This window comes from Ursus americanus, chromosome 1 (assembly GCF_024610735.1).
Source record: "Ursus americanus isolate L20-20 chromosome 1, mUrsAme1.1.p, whole genome shotgun sequence".
Taxonomy (NCBI): domain Eukaryota; kingdom Metazoa; phylum Chordata; class Mammalia; order Carnivora; family Ursidae; genus Ursus; species Ursus americanus.
The window spans coordinates 106,163,339-106,175,296 of NC_142127.1; positions in this window are offsets into that span (position 1 = coordinate 106,163,339).

Here is an 11,958-nt window from a genome sequence, read left to right on the forward strand (position 1 = left end):
CGAAAACCGGGGATGTACTGTATGGTGACTAACATAATATAATAAAAAATCATTATTAAAAAAAAAAAAGGGGGCGCCTGGGTGGCACAGCGGTTAAGCGTCTGCCTTCGGCTCAGGGCGTGATCTCAGTGTTCTGGGATCGAGCCCCACATCAGGCTCTTCCGCTATGAGCCTGCTTCTTCCTCTCCCACTCCCCCTGTTTGTGTTCCCTCTCTCGCTGGCTGTCTCTGTTGAATAAATAAATAAAATCTTTAAAAAAAAAAAAAAGAGTACACTTATGATGAGCACTGAGTAATGTAGAAAATTGTTTAATCAGTGTATTGTACATGTGAAACCACGCAACACTGTATGTTAATTATAATGCAATTAAAAACAGTTCCCTGAAAAAAAAATAAAATAAAATAAAAATGTAGTCGTCTCGTATGCCAGCAATTACTAGTAAGATTGCTCCATGATGAAGAAAACCATAATATTGCAAGGATAGCAATTATCTCCAAGTGGATTTCAAAAATTCACTCAATTATTGTTGAAATCTCACCAAATCTTATTTTTCTTTAAACAGGAAGAAATAATTCTTAAAATCATCTGAAAATATGCACACATGGGAATAGCCGTGAAAATTCAGAAAAAAGGAAGGAGACTAATGGAGGGGACTTGTTTTGTTGGGCCGACCATAAAAAACGAAGATACCGCTTTAATGAAAGAAATCTTAACAACAGTGACCCACCTTGTAAGCCAACACAGAAACAATACAGAAAGCTCGAGAACCGCAACTGAGGGGATCTGGGGATGGAATTAGCAAGGTAAGTGTGGGTCGCTTAGTAAATGACGCCCAGGGAGTGCGTTACCCGAATTTCTGAAGGACGCAGCGTCGGGGTGCGCCTGCTGGTCCTGGGGCCCCCGGCTCCCTTCCTCTGGACACCCGCAGGTGGCCCGCTAGGAATAACTCAATCCAAGATGATTTCGGACGTACGTCGGGGGGAGATACCACTGTGGGCGCAGTGAGAACCTGAACGACCTCAGACATTGCTGTGCTACTGTGTTTCCACTCCATCCTTCACTTTCCTTCAAGGGAAGGCTTGACAACTTTCACTGTCACCATCGCTCTGGAAAACCAGAACATTCTTGTGGAAGCACTGATTTCTGGGTTCTCTTGAGCAACTGGAACATCAGGGGCACCGTGGCCCCACATTGCTGCGTGTGCCTACCAGGGGCAGGACCCTCTGCACGGTGCAAGAGCCGCCTGACCCCCGCCCCGGGCAGCACCTGCCAGCTCCTCCGCTACCCACCCCGCTGTGGAGTGTGGAGCTGCTGCGGCTCGCCCCGCTCCCCAGGCGCTCTTCTCTCCTTCCTGTTGGCTCTGCTGGGACTCTGCACCTTGTAGAGGAGAAAAGAAGGCTCCTCTGTCATGTAAATGCTCCCTGCAGCCATGGTCTGGTTCCTGCCTTCCCCCACCACCAGCTGGCCTCTGTCCCCACACATCCTGGTCTGGCTGTCCTGCAGATGCCTGGCACCAACCTGTCGCCAGTTTCTGGGCACACATTTCACTGCCCACCTCTTCTGCACGTGGCAGTGTGGCCCAGCCTTCTGTTCTCACTGTCCACACTGAGCACAAACACCAGCCTCATGTGTCCCATGGTCATGCCAGCTGACCACTGCCGGCCCGCCCTGGTCTGTCTGCAGACTCCACTCAGGCATCCGGCCAACGACAAGAGACCTCCACTGGCCACGGAACTCACATGCTTCTTAGGTTCTTCATCTCAGGAGATGGCACCACGGTCTACCTCACTGTTCAGGGCAGAAACCCAGCTTCTGCTCCACTCTCCCCTCTTCCCCGCCCCCACAGCTATGCAGGCACGGAGTCCTACCCACGGCACTTCCTAAATGTCTCCAGAACCAGTTCTCTTGCCTCCACACTGCCCGCCCCCCGTCCAAGCTCCATCGCCCCCCACACACACCTGGATTACTGCCACTGCCTCCACTGGCCTTCATGCAGTCTTTCCTGCCCGCCCCCCGTCCGGTGTCTGCGTGGCAGAGAATGGCAGGTGAGGCACTGTCCCAGCCACATCCTTCAAGCGTCCTTGGCGTATACACCACTCCCTGTGCTCCTGCCCCCTGTGAGCCACAGCATCCTGCCTGGGGGTCACCACCAGTCCTGAGAGCAGCTCGCTAAGTGCCCTACTGCCCTGTCCCTGGGCAGGACTCAGTCCAGACGCAAACTCCTCCTGTAGGGCCCCCATGAGCCCTGGCACTGCCACTAGATGTCCCCCCAAAATGGAGAGTCCGGTGTCTTCCAGGCATCTGCCTTCATTAGCGTCTGGGTGTCAAGGGAAAAGTGCACTTCTGGAAAGACAGGAAGAGGAAGAGCGTGGGTGCAGATATGCTGGAGGAGAGGCGTCCGTGGACCAGCCATGGGGCCCCCGCGCAAGCCCAGGCGTCCGAGCCCACGGAGAGGCAGGGCAGGGTGTCACCTGGGGCTTCCCCTGTATTCACCCGCCCAGTATTCCCCAGTATTCCCCTACTATGTGGCAGTCATTGTGTCAGGGCCAGTGGGATAAATCGGGAGAGAAAGCCATCTAAGCCTTCTGCCGTCGTGAAGAGTAAGTTCTGGTGGAAGCAGAGAAGGCAGACCATAGTAATACTCCCCACAGAGAAGGAACTGCTCAGCGCACAGGAAGGGGGGCAGAGAGAGGTCGGGGCAGCGCGGCTGGGGCGCTGGGGCCGGAGCCAGGGTCGTGAGAAGGCGACTCTGGGGCAGAGTCTTGGAGGAGACGAGTGTTAGCCATGGGGCTGCCGTGGGAACATGGGAGCCATGTCTGGAGCACATGGAGGGCAGCGTGGGAAGTGCACCGAGCAAGAATCTAAGCATCAGCATTTAAACAACAATCTTCCAGAAGGTGACTGGGGGCGGGTCAGGGACAGTGTCGGGGAAACATGCTCAGGTCCCAAGGTATGAGCAGCAGTAGAGGGAAGAGCCCACGGGGCAGAGAGCAGACGGAAGGTCTGGGGGCTTCGAAATTGAGAACGTGCCCCCATCCCTCTCCACACCCCTCCCTGAACGCTCAGACTGGCAGAGTCCCGCCCTGACCCAATGTGCAGGGGCGGGGGCTCTGTCCAACTGCTAGTTTAGGATGGAGCTTGGGTTTTGTCCAGGATTCGGGTTTGGCACTGGAATTCAGGCTTCGTTATCGGTCAGGGCTGGGCTGCCCGATGCGTCCGCTCAGGTGCACAGGTCCCAGCATGACTGGGTCAGGGCCAGGGAAACGATCCCACAAAACGGCCGACAGCTCCCCTGACCCTTAGTCCACCTGGCTGTGCAGAGCATTTAAGGGACATAATCTCGGTGTTTCTTTGAATCCTTTTGTACTTCTTGCAGCTCCCAAACTTCCCAACTTTAAGGCAAATGCGTGGTCATTTCTGGCCTCGTCAAAGACGGGGTAAGCGGAGGTTTGAAGGAGTGAGAGCTGGAAGTGGGGGCAGTGAAGGGGTGAGTGAGCAGGGGGAGGCGAGGGGCAGTAGGGGAGGTGGGCAGGGCAGTCCTCCCCTGAAGCTGGGACCCATCGGCACCCAGACGGGGGCAAAGGCAGAGGTGAGGCGGTGCCCTGGAGGCATGCCAGCTGCCGCCCTGCTTCTCCCACCACCCGGGTCCCGCCTGCTCTGGTTTTGCAGCAAACTGGGAGCTGGTTTCATTGACACCAGGCAGAAAAAGTGGCCCCTTCTGAAACATTCCTCCATGCCCACTTCCAGCAGACTGCAGGCTCCTTGCGAGGACAAAGGGGACAGGAGAGGACAGGGAGGCAGAGAGCAGGCATCACCTGTGTGCTGCGTGCACTTGGGGCTGAGAGTGCAGGGCAGGCAGCCCTGGGGCAGTCTCTCTGGATCCTGGAGCGGAGAGGAGAGCGCCACTGCAGGAGGGGCACCCAAGGCAGACGGTGGGCAAAGCGGTCAGGGGGAGGAGGGGCTGTGCCCCTCGGTGGAGGATTTCAGAGCTCAGAGGAAGAGAAGGACGCTGGAGATACTGATGACGGTGGGGGTGAAGCGTGGGTATGCAGGGGCGCAGGGGGAGGAAGCCCCACACTGCCCACTCAGGGCCAGGGGCCAGTGCCAGTGAGGGGCGGCTCAGTCCTGGCCTCACTCCTGACACTTCCCTGAAGGTCCAGGTCCAGAGGCCGCCCAGACCACCACCTCACTGAGAGGAAGGACGCCATGGGGACGTACCTGGGATAGCTGCAGGCGTCACTGGCCTCCCTTCTCTCTGACACCCTGAGTGAGCAGAACCCTGGTGAGGCCTGGCCAGCCCCCAGAGCTACTGATGGTTTAAAGGAGGCGCCAGGGAGAAGGGACTGTTGGCTCCTTTCCCCATCATGCACAGATGTGGGGACCCCAGGGTCCAATTACCCTGCCATGGAGAGCTAACTGCCCCACACTGCCAATTAGCACAGAACCTCATGTCTGCGGGCCTCTGGGCCCTGATGATGGGAGCTGGCTGGGGCCAGAGTCCTGTCTGGCTTCTCTGCTGGCCAGCCCCCATGCCCTCTCCAGGGTCCAGGCCCCCTGACCAAACACCCTCCCTGTCCACCCAATCTCTGGCCACACAGCACTGTCCCTACCAGGACCTCTGGTATGCTTCCCTTAGGGCTGTGGAGGGGTAGGACTTCTGCTCAGGGACAGACAACTTTTCTGGGGTCAGTGACGGTGGCCTGGTCCAGGGAGACGGACTCAGGGGGGCGCTCTTCCAACAGTGTGGATGGAACCTAATTTGCATGTGTCTGGGGTCCATCTGCACATCTGATGTTTTCAATGTGCATTTCCCTAATTGCTGATAAAATTGGGCCCTGTTCGTATGTTCATATGCTATCGGCCAGCTGGCCACCCTCTTTCGGAAGCAAATGCTTTCCTCATTTACTTGTTCCAGTTGGGTGCCCCGTATTTCTCTCATTAGTCTATAGGGATTCTTTGCCTCATTCATATCTTTAGATATATTTTTGGAACTTACATGTGTCACAAGTGTGTTCTCCCACTCTGTGTCTTGCCTCTTTACCCCCTTTCTAATTTCTCCTGAGGCACAGAAGCAACAGCACACTGGGCCTCAGCCAGTCTGCATGTCCATCCCTCCCCAACCCAGCCCGTGGGGACACAGGCCAAGGCAACCCACTCCTCCCTCCTGGGAGAAGTAAGAACTAATCCAACCCTCTAAACCACGTGTGGTTATCATATCCAGTTGCCCTGGCGGATCCATAGGAACCCAGATTTAGAAAATCAGCTCATGGTATTGCCTTGGAAACAGTTCGCAGTTTTGGATAGACGTGGGACCTCAGCTGGCCGGTGGCTCTGATGGGAAGATGCTATTCCTTACTCTCTGTTAACAGTCTCACTGATTCAATTGTTCCTTCAGGTCGACACTAACTTTTAACATCCCATTTAGAAACGTCTGCCTTCTCTGAAGTCATAAAGACACCTGCCACGTCTTGTTTTCAAGGCTGTTTGGATCCCCTTGCTGCAAAACAGCATCCCTTTACCTTCAGGCTTACTGCTGTTTCTCTCAATCTGTCACTGATTTTAGCATAGACTTCCCACCTTGGGAAGGGACGTTCGGTTGGGTCTCTGAGCTCCTCCAATTGCTGGTAGCAAGACCAGTCTGGTCAGTGCCTCCCCCTCACGCAGGGTGAGTCCATCTCAACCACCAGGCAGCAGAGCTGCATTCCCTGTCTGCTCCAAAGTTTTCCAGATAGGAAGCAGGCACACTCCACCCCATCGATCCTCGGAAAGCGTGGGCATAAAGCTTGAAGTGTAGTTAGTTTCTTGCTGAGGGATTGTCCGCACCTCCGGCCACAGCTCTGCTCCAAGGACCACCAGTCATAGGGGAAAGGGGAGTTAAGAACCTAGCAATTGTCTGTCACAGGGCATACACCATGTCTCTGCATCTGGAAGCGGTTTGGTCCAAAATCCCAGAGTTTGCCACTAGGCGGCACTCACGGGCTTCAGCCGAGAGCTCCAGTTTGTGAGGTGTGAGCTGTAGATCCTTCCAGAATCCCGTGTGGGCCAAGAGCAGCCATAGAGCTACTGCTTTTTGCAGTCCAGACACAGCCCGTTGTCGCCCAGACCCCCATTCAAACATGGTCTCTGGGTACGGATAGAAGTTAGCAATACTCCCAGAGGTGGGATATGCAGCCCCTAATCCAAACAGCTCAGTCACGCACTGAGCCCCTTCCTTAGTTCCAGGGACAGGCAATGGGGCAGCTTACTTTCAGTCACCCATGGGACGTCACGGGTGGCTTCTGACTGTGTTATTCCTAAGAATCTCGCCATTTGCATGGGCCCCACGGTCCGTGCTGGATTTGTCCACCAGCCTCTGTGAATCGCATGTATCAGCACTGTACTTGGCCAGTCCCAGCTAGCTCTTCAGTTTCTGATATCACCATGGCATCAGCTTAGTGTTTTATTACACTCAGACCTGCATCAAGTCCACATCCCTTCTAACCAAATTATGATAGTAAGCTGGTGAATTTAGAGAACCCCGTGGCTGTTCATAAATTGGGATCCTTTCACATGAAGGCAGACTGCAGCTGGCTCCTTTCTGAGATTGAGACTGACACTGAGAAAAAAGCATTTGTAAGACACATCAGTCAAGAAATGGGCAGAAGACATGAACAGACATTTCTCCAAAGAAGACGTACAATGGCCAACAGACACATGAAAAAATGCTCCACATCACTCGGCATCAGGAAAACACAAATCAAAACCACAATGACCTCACAGCAGTCAGAATGGCTAAAATTAACAAGTCAGGAAACGATAAATGTTTGTATGGATGCAGAGAAAAGGGAACCCTCTTACGGTGTTGGTGGGATTGCAAGCTGGTACAGCCATTCTGGAAAACAGCATGGTGGTCCCTCAAAAAGTTGAAAGTAGAGCTACTCAAGACCCAGCAATTGCTCTACTAGGTATGTACCCCAAAGATACAAATGTAGTGATCCGAAAAGGCACCTGCACCCCAATGTTCATAGCAGCAATGTCCACAATAGCCAAACTGTGGAAAGAGCCGAGATGCCCTTCAACAGATGAATGGAGAAAGAAGATGTGGTTCATATATACAATGGATTAGTACTCAGCCATCAGAAAGGATGATTACCCACCATTTGCGTCGACATGGATGGAAATATTATGCTGAGCGAAATAAGTCAAACAGAGAAAGACAACATACGGTGTCACTCATATGTGGAATATAAGAAACAGCACAGAGGATCACAGGGGAAAGGAAGGAAAACTGAACAAGAAGAAATCAGAGAGGGAGAAAAACCATGAGAGACTCTGGTCATGGAGAAACAAACTGAGAGTTACAGAAAGGAGGGGGTAGGGGCATGGGGTAACCGGGTGATGGGTATTAAGGAGGGCATGTGTTGGGATGAGCACTGGGTGTTATACACAACTGATGAATCATTGAGCACCACATCGAAAACTAATGATGTACTATATGCTGGCTAGCTGAACATAATAATAAAAAAAGAATCAAACCATTTTTGAAAAAGAAAATGACATTGGAAGATGTCTACTACCTGATTTTAAGACCCACTATAAAGTTACAGCAATCAAATCGATGTGAGATTGGCATAAAGATAGATGTATAGTCCAACGGAACAGAATATACTATAACCCATAAATTAACCACATACAAAATGATCAACTGATCTTTGAGAAAAGTGCCAAGGTAGGGAAAGTATAGACTTTTCAACAAATGATCCTGAAAAAATGGAAATAAAAAGAAATTCTCTTAAGGTGAATATATTTGTATTTGGGGGGAAACGTTTAATATTTTATGAAATATAATGTCTGCTGTAGATTTTTCTTATTAGAATATTCCTTTTAATACAACCTTATTGAGTTTTAATTTATTTATTAAAATACACCCATTTTAAATGTAAAGCTCTATGAACTTTGTCAAATGTATTTAGTTGTGTAACATTACCAATCCCATTATTTCATAGAATTTCTTTAAGTTCATTTACAGCAAATGACCCCACACATTGTCTCAGGAAACCACTGATCTGGTTTTGGTCACTATAGATTAGATTTGCCTTTTCTAGAACGTGATGTAAATGGAATCATGCAGTATGGCTTCTATTGATTAACATAACCTTTTTGAGATTCATTCCTATTGTTGTGTACTTAAGTAATTTATTCTTTTTTTATTGCTGAAGAGTATCTCATCTTATGGATAGACCAAACATTTTTATCTGTTTACCTATTAATTGGCATTTGAGTTGTTTCTGTTTTGACTATTATGAACAATGCAGTTGTATTGCGTATGCTTCTGTGTGTGTACAGAGGTTTTTATTTCTTTTGGATAAATACTTAAGGAGAGCAATTGCTGGGTTATATAGAAAATGTATTTTGAGCTGTATAAGAGACTGACAAATAATTTTCATAGTGGCTGTACTATTTTACATTCTGAATGTAATAACATAATGGATTGTAAAAAACACATGGGTTGCCAATCAGCACATGAAAAGATGTTCAACATTATCAGTAATTAGAGAAATGCAAATTAAAACCACAATAAAACACCCCCACACAGTCACTAGAATGGGTAATATTTTAAAAAATGGCATTGCTCTATCTAGGTGAGGACACAGAGCAATGTTTGAGGGTTTTGTTGCTGTGCATACTAATTTCCCTAATTACTGATAACGTTGAACATCTTTTTATGTGCTGATTGGCAATCCATGTGTGTCAAGAACTGAAGGACCTGAGATTTTACCCACTTGTGAGCTAACAGCCGGTCTGCCATGGCTTCATGGAGGCTGGCAAAAGACACAAGTCTCCTAGATCAGAGACAAAGGATTTAGTTACTCTTGACACAGTAGGCAGAATGATTTCCCTACTTGCATCAATTTCCCCTTTCCCACTCTCCAGTATCACAGGGATGATGTTGAGTGGCCCGGGCAGATATTGCATACAGAGTGAGTTTGCACCACAACCAAGAAACTACTAAGACCCCAATCTTTCATAAGTGGCTGGGGGTAAACTTGCCCTGGCTGAGCAACATACAAACCCGCCTTGATCAATATAAAATTTCTCTCTTTATTTATTGAATCATTTCTTAGTTTAAAGTACATTCACCTGAGACTAGTATAACTACACAAGATTTCTTTTGCTTAACTTTACATGATGTACATTTTCCCCTCACTCCTGCTTTCATCTTTTCTGGGTCTCTATATTTATGGGAGGTCTCTAGTAAGAAGCATATAGGGCTTTTATTTAGCCAATCTAATAATCTTAGTCCTTTCAATAGGGTATTTAGTCCACTAATATTTAATGTAAATGATGATAAAATTTTGTTGACATCTATTGCTTGTTTTTTATTTGATTCCTGTTTGTATTTACTTTTATCTACTTGCCATTGAATGAATTATTTTTTTTAGTTTTCTATTTTTCCTTTTACCACATTTTTTACACATTCCTTAACTACTGTTTTCTTGTTATTCTATGAAAGCCAATGTGCATCATTCTCTTATTTCAGCTTCATGAAAACTATTACATTTGTAAATGGTATGATAATGTCAGATCTTTAAAACAGTTTAAATTCACTTATTCTCTCCCAAGTTTTCCAAAAATTCTGCATAAATCTTGATGTACACATGCCGTTTTTCTTCTTGTTAATATAAGCAAAAATAAGTAATATTTATCCACTCATTTAAACTTCATTTACTCTTCATTGACTTTTATATTTTAATGTTTTCATCTGGGATCATTGAAGGGAACAGACGTTTGAATGGTATTGGCATGGTTCATCACTTTGTTTACTTAGCATTTCTTAATTTTCTTTCTCAAGGTTTTACAGTTTCTAGTGCAGACATCTTGCACTTTTACTAAATGTATTCCTTATTTTTGATGACAGCATTATAAATGACTTAAATTTTTCATTTTCCTGTTATTTGTTGCTAGTGTATAGGAAAACAGTTAATTTTGTATGAGTTATATCCTATGGCTTTACCAAGTTTACTCATTAGATTGAATAGTTTGGGGTTGTAAATTCCTGAGTATTTTATACATAGAAACTCATGTTATTTGTGAATAAATATTTTAATTATCTCTTGTTCATTCTCTGTGTCTTTTATTTCTTTTTCTTGTCTTTTTGACCTTGCTAAAACCTCTAGCACAGTGTTAAATGAAAGTAGTGAGAGCAGATATCCTTGCCTCATTTCTGTTTTAGGGAAAAACATTAAATTTTTTACTGTCATGTATGATATTAGCTATAAGCTTAAAGATGCCCTTTTAAGCTCAACAGAATATTTCCATTTCTGAGTTATTAACTTTGAATGGGTGTTGATTTTTTTGTTAAAGATTTATTTTTCTGCATTTATTGAGAAGATCGTATATTTTTTCTCTTTTATTCTGTTATTATAGTGAATTACAATGATGAATTTTTTTAATGTTCTCCAATTCATGGAATAAACCCTGCTTGATCATGATTTGATACTCTTTTTGCATTTCTGGATCTGCATATTTTTAGAAACTTTTGTGACTATGTTAATGAGGGACTAGTCTATAATCCTCTTTTCTTTTGATGTCTTTATGTTTTGATAGCAATTTCTGTGAAACCATATGGACCCAGAATTTTCTTTGTAGGAAGATTTTGTTTACAAATTCTATTTATTTAATTGAAATATGGCTATTGAGATTTTCTTTTGTGCCTTGTGTCAGATTGATAAGATGAATCTTTAAAGTATATGAACTTTTCATCAACATTGTCAAATTTGTTGGCATAATGTTCTTACAATTCCAAACATCTTCAAGAATAGCTGATACAGCAAAATAGATGGATAGATAAAAAATACATATTTATATGTAGAAAAAATATATATATTTCTTCTACTTTTTAAAATTGCCTTAATAAAAGAAATATCAGTTTTTGCCACATCTAGAAGTCCTGCTGCAAGCAAAAGCAATGTTGTTGATTATAAGCTCAGAAGCTAGAAAATTCATATTACATCAGAAAGGCAAATTACAGCTTGAGGCCTTCAGCTCTAATTGGAATAACTGGGTTCATTGGAGGAGAATATCCTAGCTGGAGAGAACTTGGTGGTGGCTTGGAGCAGACTGTTCCATGAAGAAAAAAAAGAGGTCAGGGGAGGGGTGCCTGGGTGGCGCAGTCGTTAAGCATCTGCCTTAGGCTCAGGGCGTGATCCCAGCGTTCTGGGATCGAGCCCCACATCAGGCTCCTCTGCTAAGAGCCTGCTTCTTCCTCTCCCACTCCCCCTGTTTGTGTTCCTCTCTTGCTGGCCGTCTCTTCCTGTCAAATAAATAAATAAAATCTTTATTAAAAAAAAAAAAGAGGTTGGGGAAGAGATTATATCTTGAAAAGGCTGGGAGTTCAATGGTAGCTAAGACATTGAAGAATGGATTTATGGAAGAACAGGCAGAGCAGATCAGCTGGTCTCAGGGGTTCCTGGGCTCAGGGATGTTCTCACTCTTTCCAGACTCTGCTTTCCTCTGCCCATGACCCTTTCTGACCAGAGTCTTTGTCTACACAGCGGAGAACAGCTGCCAACAGTTTCTATGCTCCACATGTCCTATCTCACCTCTTCAGGGAGTTGTGAGTTGCTCTTCTGGTCTTCTAAAGTTGTTTAAAAACTCCTGGTTGGAAGACCTTTAATTGTCCCACCTTCTGTTTGGTGCCTTCTCCCAACAAAACAAGAGTGACCAAGATTCTGAATATGTAAGAAGGTGACAGCATTCATTCAAAGCACACACTCATGGGAGTTCATGTTTTCAGCAAGGTAAGGCATGCTGAGCTGAGGAATACAGGTGAGTGCCACAAAGTACCGGGGTAGTTTCCTTGGAAAACTGGGTTTTGGCCAACTTTACCTGTTAGGTTCCTGGGACTTAGAAGAAGAGAGAATCCTATTAGAACAGCTCCCTTTCTAAGCAACGTGATACTAATACTAACCACATAGA